Source organism: Ixodes scapularis, unplaced genomic scaffold (genome assembly GCF_016920785.2).
Source record: "Ixodes scapularis isolate PalLabHiFi unplaced genomic scaffold, ASM1692078v2 PGA_scaffold5__190_contigs__length_132052651, whole genome shotgun sequence".
Taxonomy (NCBI): domain Eukaryota; kingdom Metazoa; phylum Arthropoda; class Arachnida; order Ixodida; family Ixodidae; genus Ixodes; species Ixodes scapularis.
Window position 1 is genome coordinate 80,460,346 of NW_024609880.1, and position 18,815 is coordinate 80,479,160.

Genomic DNA, 18,815 nt, shown 5'->3' on the forward strand with positions numbered 1-18,815 from the left:
ATCCTCGACGCCAGGAAGGACAAAGTTCAGGGCGCTCGCCCGGAGCAACCCTCGTCGAGGAAGACCGACGTGTGGCGAACGGCCGACCGACGCCCACTCTGCTACCACTGCGGGGAAGCCGACCATGTGTACCGCCGATGCCCATACCGACGACTCGGGCTGCTCGGATTCCACCCAAACGAACCGCGCCCCCGGTATGGTGAACGCCCTCGGGAGATCGACGAGTACCTGCGACGACCCCAGTCCCCCGAGCCTGCGTCCCGCCGAGAGTTCCGATCGCCATCGCCGCGACGTCCAGCTTCGCCGATGCACCGACTCCGACGTGAAAGCCTGTTGCCCCTCGCTCCTCGCCGGGAAAAGAAGGCGCGGTAACCCCTGGAGGTGGAGTTGCCGAAGACGACCGACGTAAAGAGCCTCCAAGAACGACGGAGCGCTCCCACCCTCCCGACGCCACGCATCACAACGACGCTCCTGCATCGGTGTCCAACAACTTGAACGTTGTTATCGACGGCCTCGACGCATCGGCACTCGTGGACACCAGAGCAGACTTCTCAGTCTTGAGAGGGAGGCTCTCCCGCCGCCTTCGAAAAGTCATGACGCCGTGGGATGGACCACAAATAAGAACCGCCGGAGGACACCTCATTATACCAGTCGGGAGATGCACTGCTCGCGTCGAGATCCATGGTGAGACGTGCCCTGTCAAGTTCGTCGTTCTTCAAGACTGTTCGAGGGACGTTATCCTCGGAATGGACTTTCTCTGCGAGTATGGCGCGGTCATCGACCTCGGGGCAAACCAGTTGACGCTGCGAAAGCCTGTTCTGTCGCCGGTGGAGGCCAACACGACGTCATCCGCGATCCGATTCATAGCCGACCATGTGAATCTGCCACCGCGGTCGAGTGTTTTCGTCACCGTCATAACAGACGCAGCCATGCACGGTGAAGCTCTTCTGGAAGGCAGCGTCCAACTTCTCCTTGAAAAAGGAATTGGCGTCGCACGAGGCGTAACGGATCTTCAAGAAGGACGAACAACTCTTCTCGTGACAAACTTTCGAGAGGAACCGCAGCACCTAACGAAGGGTACCACCATGGGCTACGTCGAGGAGCTTGAAGCGCCAGCCGTGGTCACCGCAGTCTCCGAGGAAACCTCGTCGCCACAGCAGAAGAGCACGACGCCGCCGCCGCTCGACATCGACCCCGAGCTCCCAGCTTCAAAGCGCCGGCAACTAGTTGATCTCTTCGCCGAATACAGTGACTGTTTTGCCACGACATCGAAAGTTCGCCAAACACCAATGGCGAAACATCGCATTATTACCGACGACGACGCACTCCCTGTCCACCAGTCGCCGTATCGAGTCTCCTTAAAAGAAAGGAAAGTGATTCAAGATCAAGTTCAGGAGATGCTCGGCGACGGAACACGGACTTCGTCACGCCGCCCTCCACGACCGGAAGTCGTCCACGTCGTGCGAGTGAAGCTGTACTACACTCGATAGGACTGTGGACGTTATGTGTTCCAAATGACTCTTTAGTTTACCGTTCTGTTTTATTTGCTTCGTTCTGTTTTTGGGTTGCATCGGGACGATGCACTTTTTAAAGGGGGGAGTAATGCCGCGTGCGCAGCTGGCCAAGTAGACAGCGCGCGCGTGGCCTAACGATGATCGCGCTTGCCTCCCACGCAGAAGGTCAGGGTTCGATTCCTGGCCGCGGCTACACATTTTTGTTGACAGTGTAATTTGATGTTCTGGTGAATTCGAGATCCGTCTTGGCTGATACGAGGTTAGAATATTCTACTCGCCGAACGATCCAGAAACCCACAGGATACGTAAGGAATTGTGCAAGGCGAGCGGAGTCAGTTTTTCGCCCCAGCGTTCGACTCTGCTGCTACGCCGACTTCGACGCCCGCGACGCTCTGTTATTATCTTTTGTGCCCTTTCATTTTTGGCACAAATTCGCCACATTAAACGTTTATTTATTACTGTTTATTTCTTGTTTATTGGTCACCACCCGTGACAATATGCTCACGTCACCAACTAGAATGTTAAAATTACCACGTCCAATGGTTTTCCAGGAGAATTCTTGGGCCTCCATACGCTGTTACTTCGCAGCAAGCAGGCACTCTTGAGATGACAAGAAGAAATCTAGCGCCCTAGACACTTTTCAAACCAGCATTCGAAAAAATTGAAAACCCTGTCAAGCATTCACTTCCAGGACAGGCCGCTTACTTCAGGTGGCTTCATATTTGCGCCATCCAGACCTCAAGTGGAGATCACTGGGCTGGACATCGTAAACTACAATATAACCACTGACTTCATTTGTGGACTACTGTACAAGTGTCGGAATGTTTTGACTTTTTTGGGACCCCAACATTTAAATTTTATAGCGATTTTTATTTTCAGCCCGTCTGAACAACACAACTTGTTTTTTGGTTTGACGAAATTTGACCATTACCTTGTCGATATAGACAATATTCGTTAAATAATTTTTTTAGAGATTTCGGGATTAGAACGGAAATTCAGTATCGAGGCGTTGAATGTTTTTTTGTTTTTTTTTCTGCACCAAAAGAAGGAAAAGAGACTGATGGGAAGGCATTGTTATTTTTGTAGGAACGAGAGCATTGTTGCAATGCTATCCTTTTTTGGTGCTTCGTTGGAGTAGTTTCTATTACATTACTGAGGCTATATTCTTATTGCAACTAGCCACCAATGAACACTCTTGCCTGAGTGAATTGAAGATATTAATCTTATCGACCGAGGGACGTTGGCGATCTTACCTTTCCTGCTTTAATCAGTTTTTCTTTTATTGCGTTGACATACCAGTATTATAAAAATTTTGACTACATTATTGATGTCAGACATAAATGGTGCTTTATTTGCATTTCTGCATTATATGTAAAGCATTGATAGGGAACACCTTGTGCATTTAATTTTTATTGTAAGAGAACTTTTCTTGACCAAGCGTATTTGCAGGCTTTTATGCCTCATCACTTTTTTTTCTCCTTTTTTGAGCGGTGGAGTGCCGTGGGGGGGGGGGGGGGGGGGTGGAGTGGAGGTGAGGCAGAGGGGTGGGGATGGTAAATCATACATGTGATTAATAATAAATACAGGATAAATTTTGGCTCCAACCCAGTCCGCTAGTATTTGCCAAAAATTTCAAAGATTCAAAGGCATACGTATTTATGAACATATTCAACGAAGAACCGGTTGGGGGAACAAAGTAATGGATTGCACTCGTAACTAACCATTTATTCACCTTGAGCTCTTGTGCCTAACACATATTTTACGTTCATCTCTGTAGCTTCAATGCCAGGTGTCGGTATTTATAGGGCAAAAATTTTAGGACGGAAACGAGCCATTGATAAGAATGAATCTGCATAATCATCAGATCTTAGCGTCTCTGGCAAGGTTGAATTGCAATGGTTCTTATTTGCCAAGTGAATCTAAAAACGAACTACTCTCTAGCTTTCTCGCAAGAGCCCGGCACATATCAAACACACATGTTAATAGGACGGCTTCGGCTCTACATGCAGGCAGTTGGTGCGACCAAGGCACTGTTGGCTTCGCTGTTCGTGTCATATTTATCTTCCGTAACGAGGCAAGCACGCTTTAAGCTTATACGGATCTTGTATGCTCTGTTTTTAACAGTGACCATTAGGCGTGGTGGTATGCTGACAAAAAAATATTGTAGTGAATTCTTCGCTAGCGCATTCCGCAGCTTTCTAACGGTTTGCTTCTCGATAGTTGATTTTCGTTTTTTTTTTTTTTGTGTGTGATGCGGTGGTACCTTTTAAACTTTAAAGGAAAATATATTCCACCAGGTTCACTCAATGTCGCCATCAAATGTCATATGTACTCCAGCAAAATCTCCTCCAGCCTGAAATAGCCCAGACAACGTGTTGACTAATTGCTCTTCTCTATTATATTTTCGAAGCATAGGAAAAACAAGAGGACGTTGTAGCAACTACAATAAACTAGGATCACCCGATTCAACCCTAATGATAAAAAGATTAGGACGCAACCCTCAATCAACCAGTAATTGATTTCTGTCGCACTTGAGTTTGATTGGCGCAGGTCGGCTTAATGAAGATCTCTGATATTTTTTTTTAAAGTCACAGGCGTTATATTTTGTTAAATTACTTAGGGTACAAGGCTGTCGAAGCAATTGGCGCGTGCCCGTGCGTTCATTTATGGTTTAGTTTGCACGAGAACGATTGCAAAAAACCTGCGAGATGAAACCCTATGCTTGCTCCACAAGCTTTTTCAGCATTATGCAACAAGTTGATTCATGGGCCGTTTCACACTCAGGTAGACCGCTGAAGCTGCTCACAAGGCGATCTGGAAATTAACCAAAAAGTGTAACGTCAGGGCTGTCTAATGTCGCGGACGTAATTGAAGAAGTCTTTTGAGTTAACTCAAAACGCATTCACTGCGTTCTTTAGCCCAAAATAAGTAGCAACCGCAACCTTCGTGAATATTTTTTTAAAACTTTGTATTGCGGTAAGTTACATAGACTGTAGCAGCCTTGTAAACAAAATGTTTTCTTGACTTTCGGTAGTAGCGACCCCAACCAACTTCTCCCTTGGAGGCGACTAAGGCTTAGGGCCGTCTCCCATCCTACTTTCAGCGCTGCCACTCCCCTTCGCTTTCTCCAAAGTGGAGGGAGGGTACCATGAGAAGCCCCATTGTTCAGAACCTAACTAGATTCCTAGGCGGCGCCCCGAATCCGCCGGCGTCTCCTTCTTCCAGCTACAGCCTCCGTCGGTGAGTCCTAGCGAGTGTCCCTGTTTCATCTAGTGCTCCGCCCAAACTTAATTACGTATTGAAAGCACCCCCCCCCCCCCCTTTTTCTCTGCCACTGGCCACTGACCTCTATCCGGGGCTATTGTTTGTTTTAACAAAAGGCTCACGGGGTGCTTCTCCGGGTGTATGAAGGAGTACCTTCATTTTTCCAGTTTCCTCAAAGGTGGCAAGTCACCTGTTTATGGCCGGCGTTCGCTTTTGTGCAGAGTCCATCGCGCGTCTTTGTTGTAGCCGGGTCAAGCCTATCTATCAAGACGGTTAATATATGCCAGATTTCTCTCCGAATGTGATTTCCCCAGACTGGGTTTTTAATAGCTCCACGACGAAACCTGGATCAAATTAAATCCGCCACTTTTCAAAAGTTGTCACCTCCTGAAGCTCTCAGACTGTTTTGGCCCATAAATCTACATCGTGCATTTTCTTCTTATTTGAATTTAGAACCATCATAGAATTATAAATATTGTCTCCCTTATCTTTAACTTGCGTTATATATGAGCGTCAGTGGGGTATCGAACCCAAAGAATGCGTCAGAGAAAGGCATTCCCAATCCCAGTCATGTAGCAAGAATGGGATTGAAAACTGTCATCCGTCGTAGTCCTCAGCTATGAACACTTATTTGTTTCCTGATCAGACAGGAAGGGTCGAACCCAATTCGGTCGCAATACATTATTCATTTGTCGATTTTGTTTTCAGTATTGCCAAGTCACGTGATTGTGATTTATTTTTACACATAAAAAAATATTCCGAGCGTGACAGCGCCTCTGTCAATAAGTTTATTTAATTCACACAGACGCAAAAGAAGCGGATGAAAATAATAGAGTAGATATATTTTGAGCTCTCTAACCACCTTAACGAAAACATTAAATGTATTATAAAATGGTCCAGCTGAAAATGTTTGTGAGTAAGCATTGTTTGTTATATTTTTACTTATCGGAAATATTATTTTTTATATTAACTGCGTACGAATAGCTTTTCCCACTGCAAAGGTTATGCTACTACAACACAAAGAAAAAATTGACCAATTTTTTCTTCGTTTAAGAAAAAATTAACCACTCAATAGGACAATATATAGACCATCTAGCACCTGTGGTGCGTGACCAGGGAGTTGGAGAGTGACTGCTCTGACTACAAGACAGGCACTACGGAAACGTTACACCCGAAGCGAATGGTATATTGTGTGAGAGTGTTGAGGTACATGGCACTGCAAACATCCCAGGTGCAAATCTCCCAGGCTGTGAACCTTCAGTGGTTAAAAGAACGCTTTGACAATAAACACAAAGAGTCGGTATTAATTTGAACTTCTTTGACGCTAAACACTGAAGGCTGCCGTGAGAGCATTTTTCTTATCATTAGAACATTCTTTGTTAAATTTCGTAAATCTCTTACCATGTTTGTACAGTACGCTTGAATTATATTCCAGAGAGAAAAGGTTATTTTTGTATCCTTAAAAATCTGAAACAAGAAAAGGATATTAAATGTGTCCAGTCGTTGCGAAGCTTGAACAGCAAAATGCCATGCATTGGCAACTACCACTGAATCCTGGCACTCTGTTTTATTACGAGAATACCTTATTACCGACATTTGATAAGCTTCTGTTTACTTTGCACAAAATTAAATCGTTATCTGCAGATCCAACAAGGAAACTGTGAACGTTTACAATGTTTTACACCCCCTTTGAAGGGTTTTAAACAAGTTCATGTGGTTACTTCAAGCAAATTGGTAAGAACGAAAATGCACGCGCCTTGTGCTGAATTTTTTTTCACAAAAAGCACAAATTGCGACGAATTACCATTATCAACTAACCAGCCTACAAGCCTTGAGAGCCACTTTTCGTCAAACTACTTTTGTTTGGAGCCGTAGAAAATTTGTTATTAAGGCAGCATTACACAAACTTATTTTTTTAGACATTACGTGCTTCGTTAGCTTCAACTTGTGAGTTTCAAGATAGTCAAGATAGGGGCCGTTAATTTTGAGAGACAAAAATGAAGAAAGTATGCCCACGTATCTAGTGAAGCGAGCAATTTCACAAAAAATATATAGATATAATTTATGACTAATAAAGGATTTCATCCAAACCATAGCTATAGTCTCAGCTGCAATAGTTAATAGCTACCGTGTTCCAAATATAACACTGACTCAACGAAGTAAAGCTAAAGACGCTCAGCGTTAAGAAAGCACGAAGACATTTTGATTTGTTAAAAAACCTGTACATAACAGGTGAACATAGAATGCAATGTCCGGTTCCAATGATTACGCCATCAGTTTTGTGGAATCTTTAGGCCGACAGAGACTACCAAAGGAGTTTCACAGAGCCCTCTCCAGCGAAGCGAATTTACAAAAGAAGCGCGACTTCTGTTGAACCACAATGTTCCTATGAACAACAAAAGTGGACGACGAACCCTAATCCGTCTTTGATATCCTTGTCGCAACAACATCACTCAATTTGTAGCATTCCCCTTCGAATTTTATGTCTTTTCGTGTTCTCAGTTGCAACTTAACGCCAAGGAAAAATATCTTCGCTTGATCCCTTCTTAAATTCAAGCCTCCGGAGTCTTTTTATCCAAGCTTCAATATTATTGGTTTCCTTCGTTAAACAATAAAAGTAGCACGCAAAACCTAGAAACAATGCGGCCCACCGAAGCAAGAGCGTGGATGTTTCGTTTATTTTTGCCATCTCAACTTTGCTCAGATTAAAAGAAAACGAAGTAATACAAAAATACTTACCCGCATACGGTTTTTACAGGAACCGCTGCCGCATCATCCACCACTCCTGTTCTGTGCACACAGCATGTTCCCCTCTGAGTCTTCTACTCTGCTTTCTCTTTCAGTTCATTTGCCTACTCGACCTGTTATCTCTTCTAATATTTTCTAGTTTTGGTACTTTGCTCAAGCCCAACGCTTTCCCTATTATAAAGCTGCTTATTCTGCATCTTAGACGGAACTTTTTTTTCCAACCCGTATCATATATTTATGTTTTTATTATTTTTCGTTTTTGTCCTTACTTTTCTTTCCTTGCACGGTTTTTGACGTTGATTTGTGCTCGTCTTTATTGCAGGAATCTCCGTTGTCGATATGTAATATTTGTGCACGATTTCGCTCTTCTGATACCTTTCTGTGTTGCAGGTGGCACAAACCTCGGATTTAAAATACGCGTCAAAAACATACACGGTTGAATTGCGAAGCGTGGGCGCATTCTGAATTTTGAGCGTGAGCTTTTGGGCTCTGAAGACCGTTAATGCGCCTTCCATGTTTCTCGGGATGGATACATTTTTTTAGCTCTCACTATTTTTTATATCTAGGAATGGACTTCTTTCTTCTGAATGAGCAACTCCTTTTAGATCTCCTTTTTTGATTGATTGATACTTTCAGAATTTCGTCATTGAAGCACATTCATACATTGCCCAACCAAATTATTAAAAAAACGACTTCTTATAAGGCATCCCATGAGAAAGTACACCAATGCCAATAGCAGCTAGAAATGTAACATGGGAAGATTAAGTTCCCAATTCTCATTTAATTTTTTACGTGCAATATTGTCGAACCCATTATTGTATCTCGAACAGCTTTCAGTTTTTGTCTAATTGAAGACTCTGCTGACTATACGGACATTGGCAATAGTGCAAAGATAATATATGAGCACACGTGTCATACACATTTTTCACGAAATTAAAATATCTAATACGCTGACACAAAGGTCGACGTATCATAATCGTCCGTTTCGTGCGCACTCGTAGCTAGAAAAAAAAAAAAAAGCTCTTGGTGTTAGTTGTGATTTTTTTACCATTTCCTAGTACATTCATGGCTCATTTTATTAGGCACGTTCATGAACATCGCAGAAACCATAGATAAATATGCCCTATCACAGTAGCTTCCGTATATATTTTAGTTATAAATCGTGAGAGTAGTTGGAGGTATTGTTTTGTTATTTAGCTTCAAAATTATTCTTGGTTCGTCGGTGTTTCATGGCGAACGCCCATGCGCTGTTGTAGACTATATTTGAATAATAAAAATTAACACAATGTCCCATCTTTTTTGGCTTGCCAATTGCAGAAAGAAATAAATCATATTTCACACACTGCCAGCACTCTCATCTTATTGCACATTTTTCTACTTCGGTGAGCATGAGTTTCTACAGCTTCTTTACTAACTCAATAAAGAAAGGGCTGATATTTATATTGCTTATGACCTTCTGAATTAACTGTCACAATTTCATCAATTTTCCTACTTTTCTAGAATGCCAAGTCTCTTTATCCAAAAGCGTAGAAACGGCAATTCACATCCAGCCCGTTTTCTAAATATATACGCCTACAGAAAATGTTTTATAGCAAGCCTCGTGCTAAGGAAGGCAATACGCCAAATAGAGTTTATCGCATCTTTCTTGGTTTCAATGAAATAACTCTTTATAACTTTATTCTTTTTAATAAAATCAGACTAATCAAACAAACGTTTTAATGGCTTTTATTTTCCCGAATAATCGCAATAACAGGAAGTTACTGTATATTGCGCTATAATTTTACACTTGTACTGCGCAGTAATATACTACCCCCGGCATTATATCCTTCTAAAAAAAGTTGATTTAGTGGTTTTTGGTGACGCTGAGAAGGTTTTTAATTGGAACCATATGCTTATTTCTATTAATAAAAAAATTTAAGTAACGAATCTTAATTAATTAGCAGACTGATCGTTACGATTAGCCCCTATACTCTGTCCCCCTGACCTTATACCCCACCTGCACAAGACGCATAAGTGTAACTTTCACGGACTTTTTAAACAAATCTATTAAGTTTGAAAAACACTTTATATATATATATATATATATATATATATATATATATATATATATATATATATATATATATATATATATATATAAACTTTCCACTAAACTCTACAGAAAACCCACGGAAAGGCAACAATATCTTAACTACGATAGCTGCCACCCCCGCCACTGCAAAAATAGTTTGCCCTATTCTCAGGCGCATAGGTACAGTCGGGGACAAAAGTCCCCAGGACACGCGAGCTGCGACTAGAACGCATTGCTCTGCCATCTGCCGGCGGATCGCCTGATTTCGAGATCGCGCAAAAGCGCACGCGCGTTCTACTGTGACTGCAAACATGTCTGTTTTCCCGCTCTTATGCGGCGCGGCTCCTAACTTGGAATCGGGCGCGTGGTACCGCCTCGCAGATAACGCTTAGTGACATGGCACCTATAAAGCAAGAAGTCCCGGCAGGCAAGTGAGCGATATACTCAACTGGTCATAAACAAGGTGCGCTGACGCGTCGAAATGCGGTGCAATGACACAAGCGGTATCTCCAGTTTTGGAATGTGTAGCAGACGCAAGTCATCCGCGAGCGCTATCTCTGAGGCGGTACCACGCGCCCGATTTCGAGTTAGGCGCCTCGTCACAGAAGAGCGGGAAAACACGCATGTTTGCAGGCACAGTAGGACGCGCATGCGCTTTTGTGTGATCTCGAAACCAGGCGACCCGCCGGCAGATGGCAGAGCAATGCGTTTCAGTCGCAGCTCGCGCGTCCTGGAGACTTTTGTCCCCGACTGTACAAACGAATATGCAGCAACGTGAAAGACTTCAAACAAAACGGAGATAAGCTAACGAAAGCACTCATTTGGCAAAATTATCCTCCAGGCGTTATAAACAATGCTATAGAAAAGGCTAGTAAACTAGACCGCACGACAGCCATCAACAAAACAAGCGTTCGAAACTCAGAGAATAATCAGTATAATTTAGTGCTAACCTACGCAAGTAACCTCCCCAACATCAACAACATCCTACGCAAAAATTTTAATATTCTCTCACAAAACCAGCGCCTCAAATCTGTCTTTCCGCAGGCTCCATGCGTCGTCTACCGTCGAAGAAAGACCTTAAAGACATGCTAGTACGATCCAAAACCACACATGAGGAGTTCCTGGGATCTCGGCCATGCCGGGTGCCGCGGTACAAAGTGTGTAGCCACATGACGGAATCCGTGGAGGCAAAAAGTACTAATTCGGACTTCACCTTTACGATAAACGGAAATTATAACTGTAACTTTGCTAATGTTGTCTATCTATTGCACTACCGCGTATGCAACATGCAGTATATTGGACAGACCGATCTTCTCTTCCGTCAAAGATTTAACAATCATAAGTCCCACCTTAACACAATCCCCAAACTCCCGCTCTCCAAACATATGCGTCTCGATCAACACCACATAAACAAAATATTTGTAACTATACTTCAATCGGGATTTAGTACAGCACGCGAAAGGGAGCAAAGGCAATCGTACCTAATTAAAAAATTTAACACGCTTCGCGCGGGCATTAACGAGAGCGCCGGCCTGCTTAGCTGCTTACATCTAGAATGGTTCACCTTCTCGAAACCCCCCCTTGACGGGAAAACGAACAGACGGAGTCACCTGCCTAGAGGTTTCCCTGCGCTGGACATCATTACGACCTCGAGGAATGTCTTCGCTCTCGGGTGCGAGATGGGGAGGCGGGCGGTGAGAAAAATAAAAATAGGGAAAATGGAAGAGGAAAAGAGGGGCGGGGGGGGGGGGGGGGCATGCTTGCACGTGAATGTGTGTGTGTGGGGGGGGGGGGGGGCGGGGGGGGGGGGCGTGGAGAGGGGTGTTTGGGTGTGTAACTTGAACCATCGCGCGTCTTGGTTCGCGCCCGAGCTGCTCCTGTGTCTCTGCTGGCTCTTCTCGGCCGCCCGGGCGCGCTTCTGGGCCCACTTGATTTTGTTTTATTCCCTTGTTTCGTCCTGGACACTGCCGAGCCCCAACGGCGCCTAGCGGGAGGTTGTTTGGGGATGCATGCGGAGCCCCTTCCCTGGCCGCGGCCTTCGTCTACCCATGGCTGGTCCTGAGAAGTTGTTTTTTCGCCTTTCCTCAATGTTTTTTTTTTTTTTTTTTTGCCGCCGTGTCAAAGTGGCAGGCTTCCAGCTTTCACTGCAACATTAGGACCTGATTAAGAGCGGTCCCCGCTCGGAACGTCGTCCAATAAATACGTTTTAAAGCATTTACCTCCTTTTTACGATATATATGTATATATATTCTTACGAAGAGGAAGGAAACGAAGACGGGCAATGAGGCAGGAGAAAAGGAAGAAGTGCCCGATCGCCGGATCCCTCAAGTTCGAAGCACCCACCTCATCCTTCTCCTACAACCCTCCTTAATCTTCTGTAAATAAAGCATCTTTCACCGTAACATTCTTTGGTGGAGGTGCGGATCAGCCCCGACCTGGACACACGAAGCAGACGTCGCCAACCTCCCACCGACATGACTTCCAGTTCCGAAACACCACCCGAAGGCGCTCACGCTCCGCCGCAGCCTTCACTGGTTATCGCCAAACCCCGAGACCCTGGCCTTTTCACCGGCACAGGAGACCAGGAGGTTGAAGACTGGATAGACCTCTATGAAAGAGTAAGTGTCCACAACCGCTGGGATGGCACCATCATGCTGACGAATGTCATATTCTACTTGCGTGATACCGCCCGAACATGGTTTGAAACATATGAAAAGGAACTAACGTCGTGGGACCTCTGCAAAGCCAAGCTTCAGGACCTCTTCGGACGTCCAACCGGTCGCAAGCTCTTGGCCAAGCGAAAGCTGGCATCCAGAGTTCAAACATCGACTGAGTCATATGTGACCTACATCCAAGACGTCCTATCTCTGTGCAGGAAAGCTAACCCCGAAATGCCAGAAATCGAACGGATGGAACACATCCTCAAAGGCATCGCAGATTATGCCTTCCAGCTACTTGTCATTAAGGATTGCTCGACTGTCGACGACGTCCTAAAAGAGTGCCGCAGGTTCGAAGCTGCAAAGACTCGCAGGATAGCGCACAAATTCAACCGCTTGCCAAACACCCCGGCAACATCATCTTGTGAATACTCTGATACTAACACAGAGCGCATCACGAAAATCGTCCGCCGAGAACTGGAGGCGATGATGCCCACTGACGGTGCTTCCCCGTCTCCCCGCTCATCGACTAGCGAGTTATCCATCGCCGCCGTTAAAACTGTCGTTAGGCAAGAAATAGAGAAGTTCGGCGGCTCGCCGCGCCCAAGTCTTCGACCATCACTTGATCAACAGCCGCACACACCCCAATGCTGCGCCTGTGAATCTTCAACTGCGACGCCATCCTTCAGATCGTACCACCGACGTGATCCCGCCACGTGTAGGACCCCCGACAACCGACCCATTTGTTTTGCTTGCGGTATGGCTGGTCACGTCGCCCGCTACTGTCGAAATCGCTGAAACAACCGACAACCAAACAACCGGACGTTTCTACCCACCAATGACGGTCGTTATTACAATAGAAACTTCGGTTCACCCTCTGACCCAAGCGAAGATGCAACATTCTATCGCTCATCGCGGAACCCTCGCCCTCAGTCCGCGCGTCGCCGCCAATCATTGTCCCCAGTCGTTCGCCGCCCCGTTTCGCCGTCCCATGATCTTCGACCCTCAGAAAACTGAACCATGCAGCTTCACGAGGTGAGGCTGCATCACAGTTTATAGCCGCAAATCCTCTACAGAATATTGTCGCTACATCTCATAATCGACTCATGGTTCATATTGACGGTATTAGCGCATTAGCCCTTGTCGACACTGGAGCCGCAATTTCCATAATGCGCGAAGACCTCCGACGACGCTTACGAAAAGTACTGACGCCACCTGACACGAAAACGCTCCGCGGTGCAGATGGTTGCATTATTTCACCTCATGGCATGTGCGGCGCTCGCATAATTGTTAACAACAAGACTACCTTCATCCTTTTTACAGTCCTTATAACCTGTCCCCACGAGATCATCCTCGGCTGGGACTTTCTTTCCTCACATTCGGCCCTCATCGACTGTGCCAAAGGCGAGATTGAGCTCGATGCCAGTGAGAACTGCGACGTTTCTGACTCGGTTGTGTCCAGATTATGTTGTCTTGAGACATCACGCATTCCTCCCTTGTCTGCTGCCGCCATAAATGTCACAACGACCCACTCGATCCAAGACGGTGACTACATTATCACACCGAATATGAGCATCTTGCTTGAAAGGCAACTTGCATTACCACACTGCGTCGCAACTATCCAAAGTAGTGCCACAGATTTATGGGTAGTCAATATTGGTCAGAGTCATCAAATATTACCGAAAGGTATGACTATTGCGCGAAGTTTCCCTACAATCAATTGTGTCGTCGCAGCCATTTCCAAGGAACAATCACAAAGCACCGTCGCAACGCAACTATCCAGCCCTGCCTTGGCCAGCATCACAACCATGATTGATCCGACTTTGGACGAGGATAAGATCCATCAACTTCATGACCTACTTTCCAAGTACCACACCATCTTTGACTTTCCAAGTCGTCCCCTTGGCCACACAAATGCAGTTACTCACCGAATCGACACCGGTACTGAACCTCCAATCCACCACCGTCCTTACCGAGTATCACCGAGCGAACGCCGCGCTATCCAACATGAAGTTAATAAGATGCTGTCACAAAACGTTGTCCAGTCCTCGTCAAGTCATTGGTCCTCTCTTGTCGTCTTAGTAAAAAAGAAGGACGGATCATGGCGCTTCTGCGTCGATTACCGCAAATTAAACAAGATAACAAAAAAAAGATGTGTACCCTCTGCCCCGTATCGACGATACTCTCGATTGCTTATATGGCGCTGAATATTTTTCCTGCATTGACCTACTCTCGGGGTATTGGCAGATCAGCGTCGACGAATCGGACCGCGAGAAAACTGCGTTCATCACACCTGATGGACTCTTCGAATTTAAGGTGATGCCCTTTGGCCTTTGCAATGCGCCAGCCACGTTCGATAGAATGATGGATCGTCTCCTCAAAGGCCTAAAATGAGTAAACTGCTTATGCTACCTCGATGATGTAATCATTTTCTCTGACTCATTCTCCAAGCACCTCGAACGTGTGCAGCAAGTTCTTGAAGTTTTTCAACAATCTGGACTACAACTCAACTCATCAAAATGTCAGTTCGGAAGTCAGCAAATTAAAGTCCTGGGACACCTCGTCGACAAAATGGTATCCTCCCAGACCCAGAAAACATTCAGGCAGTCAAACATTTCCCCAAACCTCAATGAACGAAAGACGTTAGGAGTTTTTTTGGGGCTTTGCTCCTACTTTCGCCGCTTCATTCGAGACTTTGCACACATCGTGCTACCACTGTCCTCTCTCCTCAAGAAGAATCAACCTTTCGAATGGCACCATCAACACCACTCGTCGTTCGGATATCTCAAGGCTGCTTTGACGTCAAGCCCCATTCTTGGACATTTCGACGACACGGCACCCACCGAAATTCGAGCCGATGCCAGTGGTCACGGCATCGGAGCTGTTCTTGCGCAACATCAACTTGGTACAGAACGAGTAATTGCCTACGCCAGCCGCCTCCTTTCGCCAGCTGAACGTAATTACACCATCTCTGAAAGGGAATGCTTGGCTGTGGTATGGTCAATTTGTAAATTTCGGCCATACCTCTTTCGGCGTCACTTTCGTGTCATAACTGATCACCACGCGCTCTGCTGGCTGTCGTCCTTGAAAAATCCCATTGGCCGCCTCGGCCGCTGGTCGCTTCGACTTCAAGAATACGACTTTACCATCGTATACAAATCTGGAAAAATGCACCAAGATGCTGACTGTTTGTCCCGCTACCCAGTGAGCCCAGTCGATTCCTCAGATGACACTGAACTTCCTCTCCTTCCAATCTCAGACCTCCTCAACCTTGCCCAGGAACAACGCCGAGACCCAGCTCTTCGACCTCACATTGAACATCTAACGTCAAACCTAAACCAGCCACAGTCAGGACTTTTTCGCATTCAAAACGACATCCTATAGCGGCAACATTTCAGACCAGATGGATTACCGTGGCTTGTAGTTGTTCCTAAACACCTAAGGACAACTATTCTCAACGAACTACACGACGTCCCTTCATCAGGTCATATCGGTCTGCTTCGCACCTACACAAAGGTTAAGGAACGTTTTTATTGGCCTGGCATGTATAAAACTGTTAAGAAATATGTCTCCTCATGCGACCCTTGTCAACGTCGAAAGAAACCGCATACTCAACCATCAGGACTCCTTCAACCACTGCACCCTCCGCTCAGCCCATTCCAGCGACTCGGAGTTGATTTTCTAGGACCATTTCTTTTGTCACGCACTGACAACCGCTGGATCGCAGTTGCAATAGACCACACCACTTGTTATGCGATCACCCGCGCCTTTCCGACCAGTACTGCTGTTGACCTAGCCAATTTCATCTTGGAGGACGTCATATTCAAGTACGGAGCTCCCCGAGAACTTCTCAGCGATCGTGGACGTTCTTTCCTCTCGCGTGTGGTCTCAGAAATCTTGGAATCCTGCTCCGTACGCCACCAAGTCACTACCGCTTATCATCCACAAACAAATGGATTGACCGAGCGATTGAACAGGACATTATCCGACATGCTGTCTATGTACGCCGCCCTACCCTATATCACTTTTCCATATAATTCTTCACGCCACGATACAATGGGTTTTACCCCATTTTAGCTACTCTTTGGCCGTGAACCCCCCTTAATGATTGATTCTCTCCTTCCACTTCAACCAGACGCTTCGCTAACAGCATTCGCGTCCGATGCAGTAAGTCGAGCCGAAGACGCCCGCCAATTAGCTCGTTTACGCACACTTGATTCTCAAGAACGCCAGTGCACTCGGTATGACAGTTCCCTTCCCACCAGCATGTTAGTTTTTTTCCCGGAGATCTTGTCCTTCTTTGGACACCGCAGCGCCATGTCGGATTGGCCGACAAGCTACAACATCGTTACATTGGACCCTACCGGATCTGCCACAAATCTAGCGACGTCACCTATGTCATAGAACCCCTCCATGAACAAACCGACGGACGCCGCAAACAACGAGACACAGTGCACGTGCTCCGTCTAAAGCATACATCGCACCGTCGGCCCCGTAGCTTAACGACGAGACGTCGTTTTCCTACCGAGGGGGGTAATCTTACAAAGAGGAAGGAAACAAAGACGGGCAATCAGGCAGGAGAAAAGGAAGAAGTGCCCGATCGCCGGATCCCTCAAGTTCGAAGCACCCGCCTCATCCTTCTCCTGCAACCCTCCTTAATCTTCTGTAAATAAAGCATCTTTCACCGCAACAATATATATATGTATATTTTTACGAACGTTCCAGCCGTTGTTCTTTTCCTACTGTCCGTACTTCGTCCTCTTTTTCCGAATGTCCCCGTTTGTCTTCTTTACTTTCGCCCGTTACAATCGCCCCCCACCAAGGAACTGTCCGTCCCGGACAGAACCAACGTAGTCACCGCGGGCCATATAAAGTTTGAGTTGACTGACATGAGCTCTCAGAGTCCGGTGTCCTCCTCGTTGAGGCAGCGCTCGCAATTCCTCGAGGCGATATGTCACAGGACCGAGTTGCCTGCTTATTTTGAAAGGTCCACAGTGCCTTGGGAGCAATTTCTCGGATCGCTGCGGCCGTCTGAGGTGACTTTGAAGAAGCACTAAATCTCCTGAATGAAACGGTGGTCCAGAACTTCCAGTGCGCAGGCGCTGGGTGAGATGTGACTGCTTGTGAAGGATGGCGAGTCGAGCTCTTTCTCTTGCTTCGTGTAGTCGCCCAGAGAAGTCGCATTCATAGTCCCGCGCGCGGCGGGTCCACGTTGTGTTCATCGCTGTCTCCTCTTGAAGCGTGGGAAGCCTTCCATACACCAGCTGGAAAGGCGATTGTCTCGTTGTTTCTTGACGGAATGTATTTAGTGCAAACGCAGCAGTGTCAAAATATTAGTCCCAGTTCTTGTGGGATGAATTAACGAATGCAGCTAATATATCGCTCAAAGTACGGTTAGTGCGCTCTACCAATCCGTTTGTTTGGGTGTGGTAGGGTGAAGCCGCTGCATGCTCAATCCTGTAGTTCCTGAGGACATCCTTGAAATCACGAGACACGAACGATGTTCCCCGGTCAGAAATGATCATTCGTGGAGTCCCATACCGCAACACCAGATGGTTGTTCACAAAACTGACGAGGTGTGTCGCTGACGTGTCGGGAACAGCGTGTACCTCAACCCACTTCGTTAAGTGGTCTATGGCCACAATTATGTGCCTGTTGCCATCTTCTGATTTTGGGAATGGTCCCAGATGGTCTATACCGATTACTTCAAACAGACTTCTTGGGGGAGGTATCTGGTGAAGTGCTGCCTTTTCTTGGTTCGGCGGTGTTTTGCGCATTTGGCAAGTGGTGCATGAAGCAACGTACCGCCGAACGTCACCTCTCGAACCCGCCCACCAAAACCTTTGAGCGATTTTTTCTAATGTCCGGCGTTGTCCAAGGTGACCAGCAGTTGAAGCGTCGTGACACATGACCATAACGTTGCGGCGCAGACTCGTGGGAACAACAGGCAGCCACGAATCTGACTGCCGTGATCGATGGCAGAGAAGCCTGTCACGGAGCTGGTAGTGTGCTCGCAAATGTTGCAGGCGTCTTCCGTGAAGACGAGAAGAGTCACTGTTTGTGTTTTCGAGATCACTGATGATAGTTGACGTCTCTGTGTCGTTTGACAGCGCTGCCTGCAAATCAAGTAGAGCTAAAACAGAAACTGATGAACCATCCTCCTCGGGATTGCGGGAGAGGAAGTCGGCGTCTTGATGATGTCTTCCGCTTCGGTGAACAATTTCAAAATTGTACTCTTGAAGTTTCATTGCCCAGCGAGCAAGCTTTGGCGTAAGATCGCTCTTCGATTGGAGCCACTGCAATGCAGAGTTGTCGGTGACCACTGTAAATGTCTTGCCGTAGAGGTAAGGGCGAAACTTTTCCACAGCCCACACTACTGCAAGACACTCCAGTTCCGAAGAGTGGCACCGGCTTTCTGGTTCACTGAGCCTCCTGCTTGCGTAGGCAACGGGGTGTTCTCGACCATCTTTGTCCTGTTGAAGAAGGACAGCACCCAAGCCTTCTCCACTGGCGTCAATGTAGATGACGGTGCGTGCGTCATCCACAAAATGGGCCAGCGTA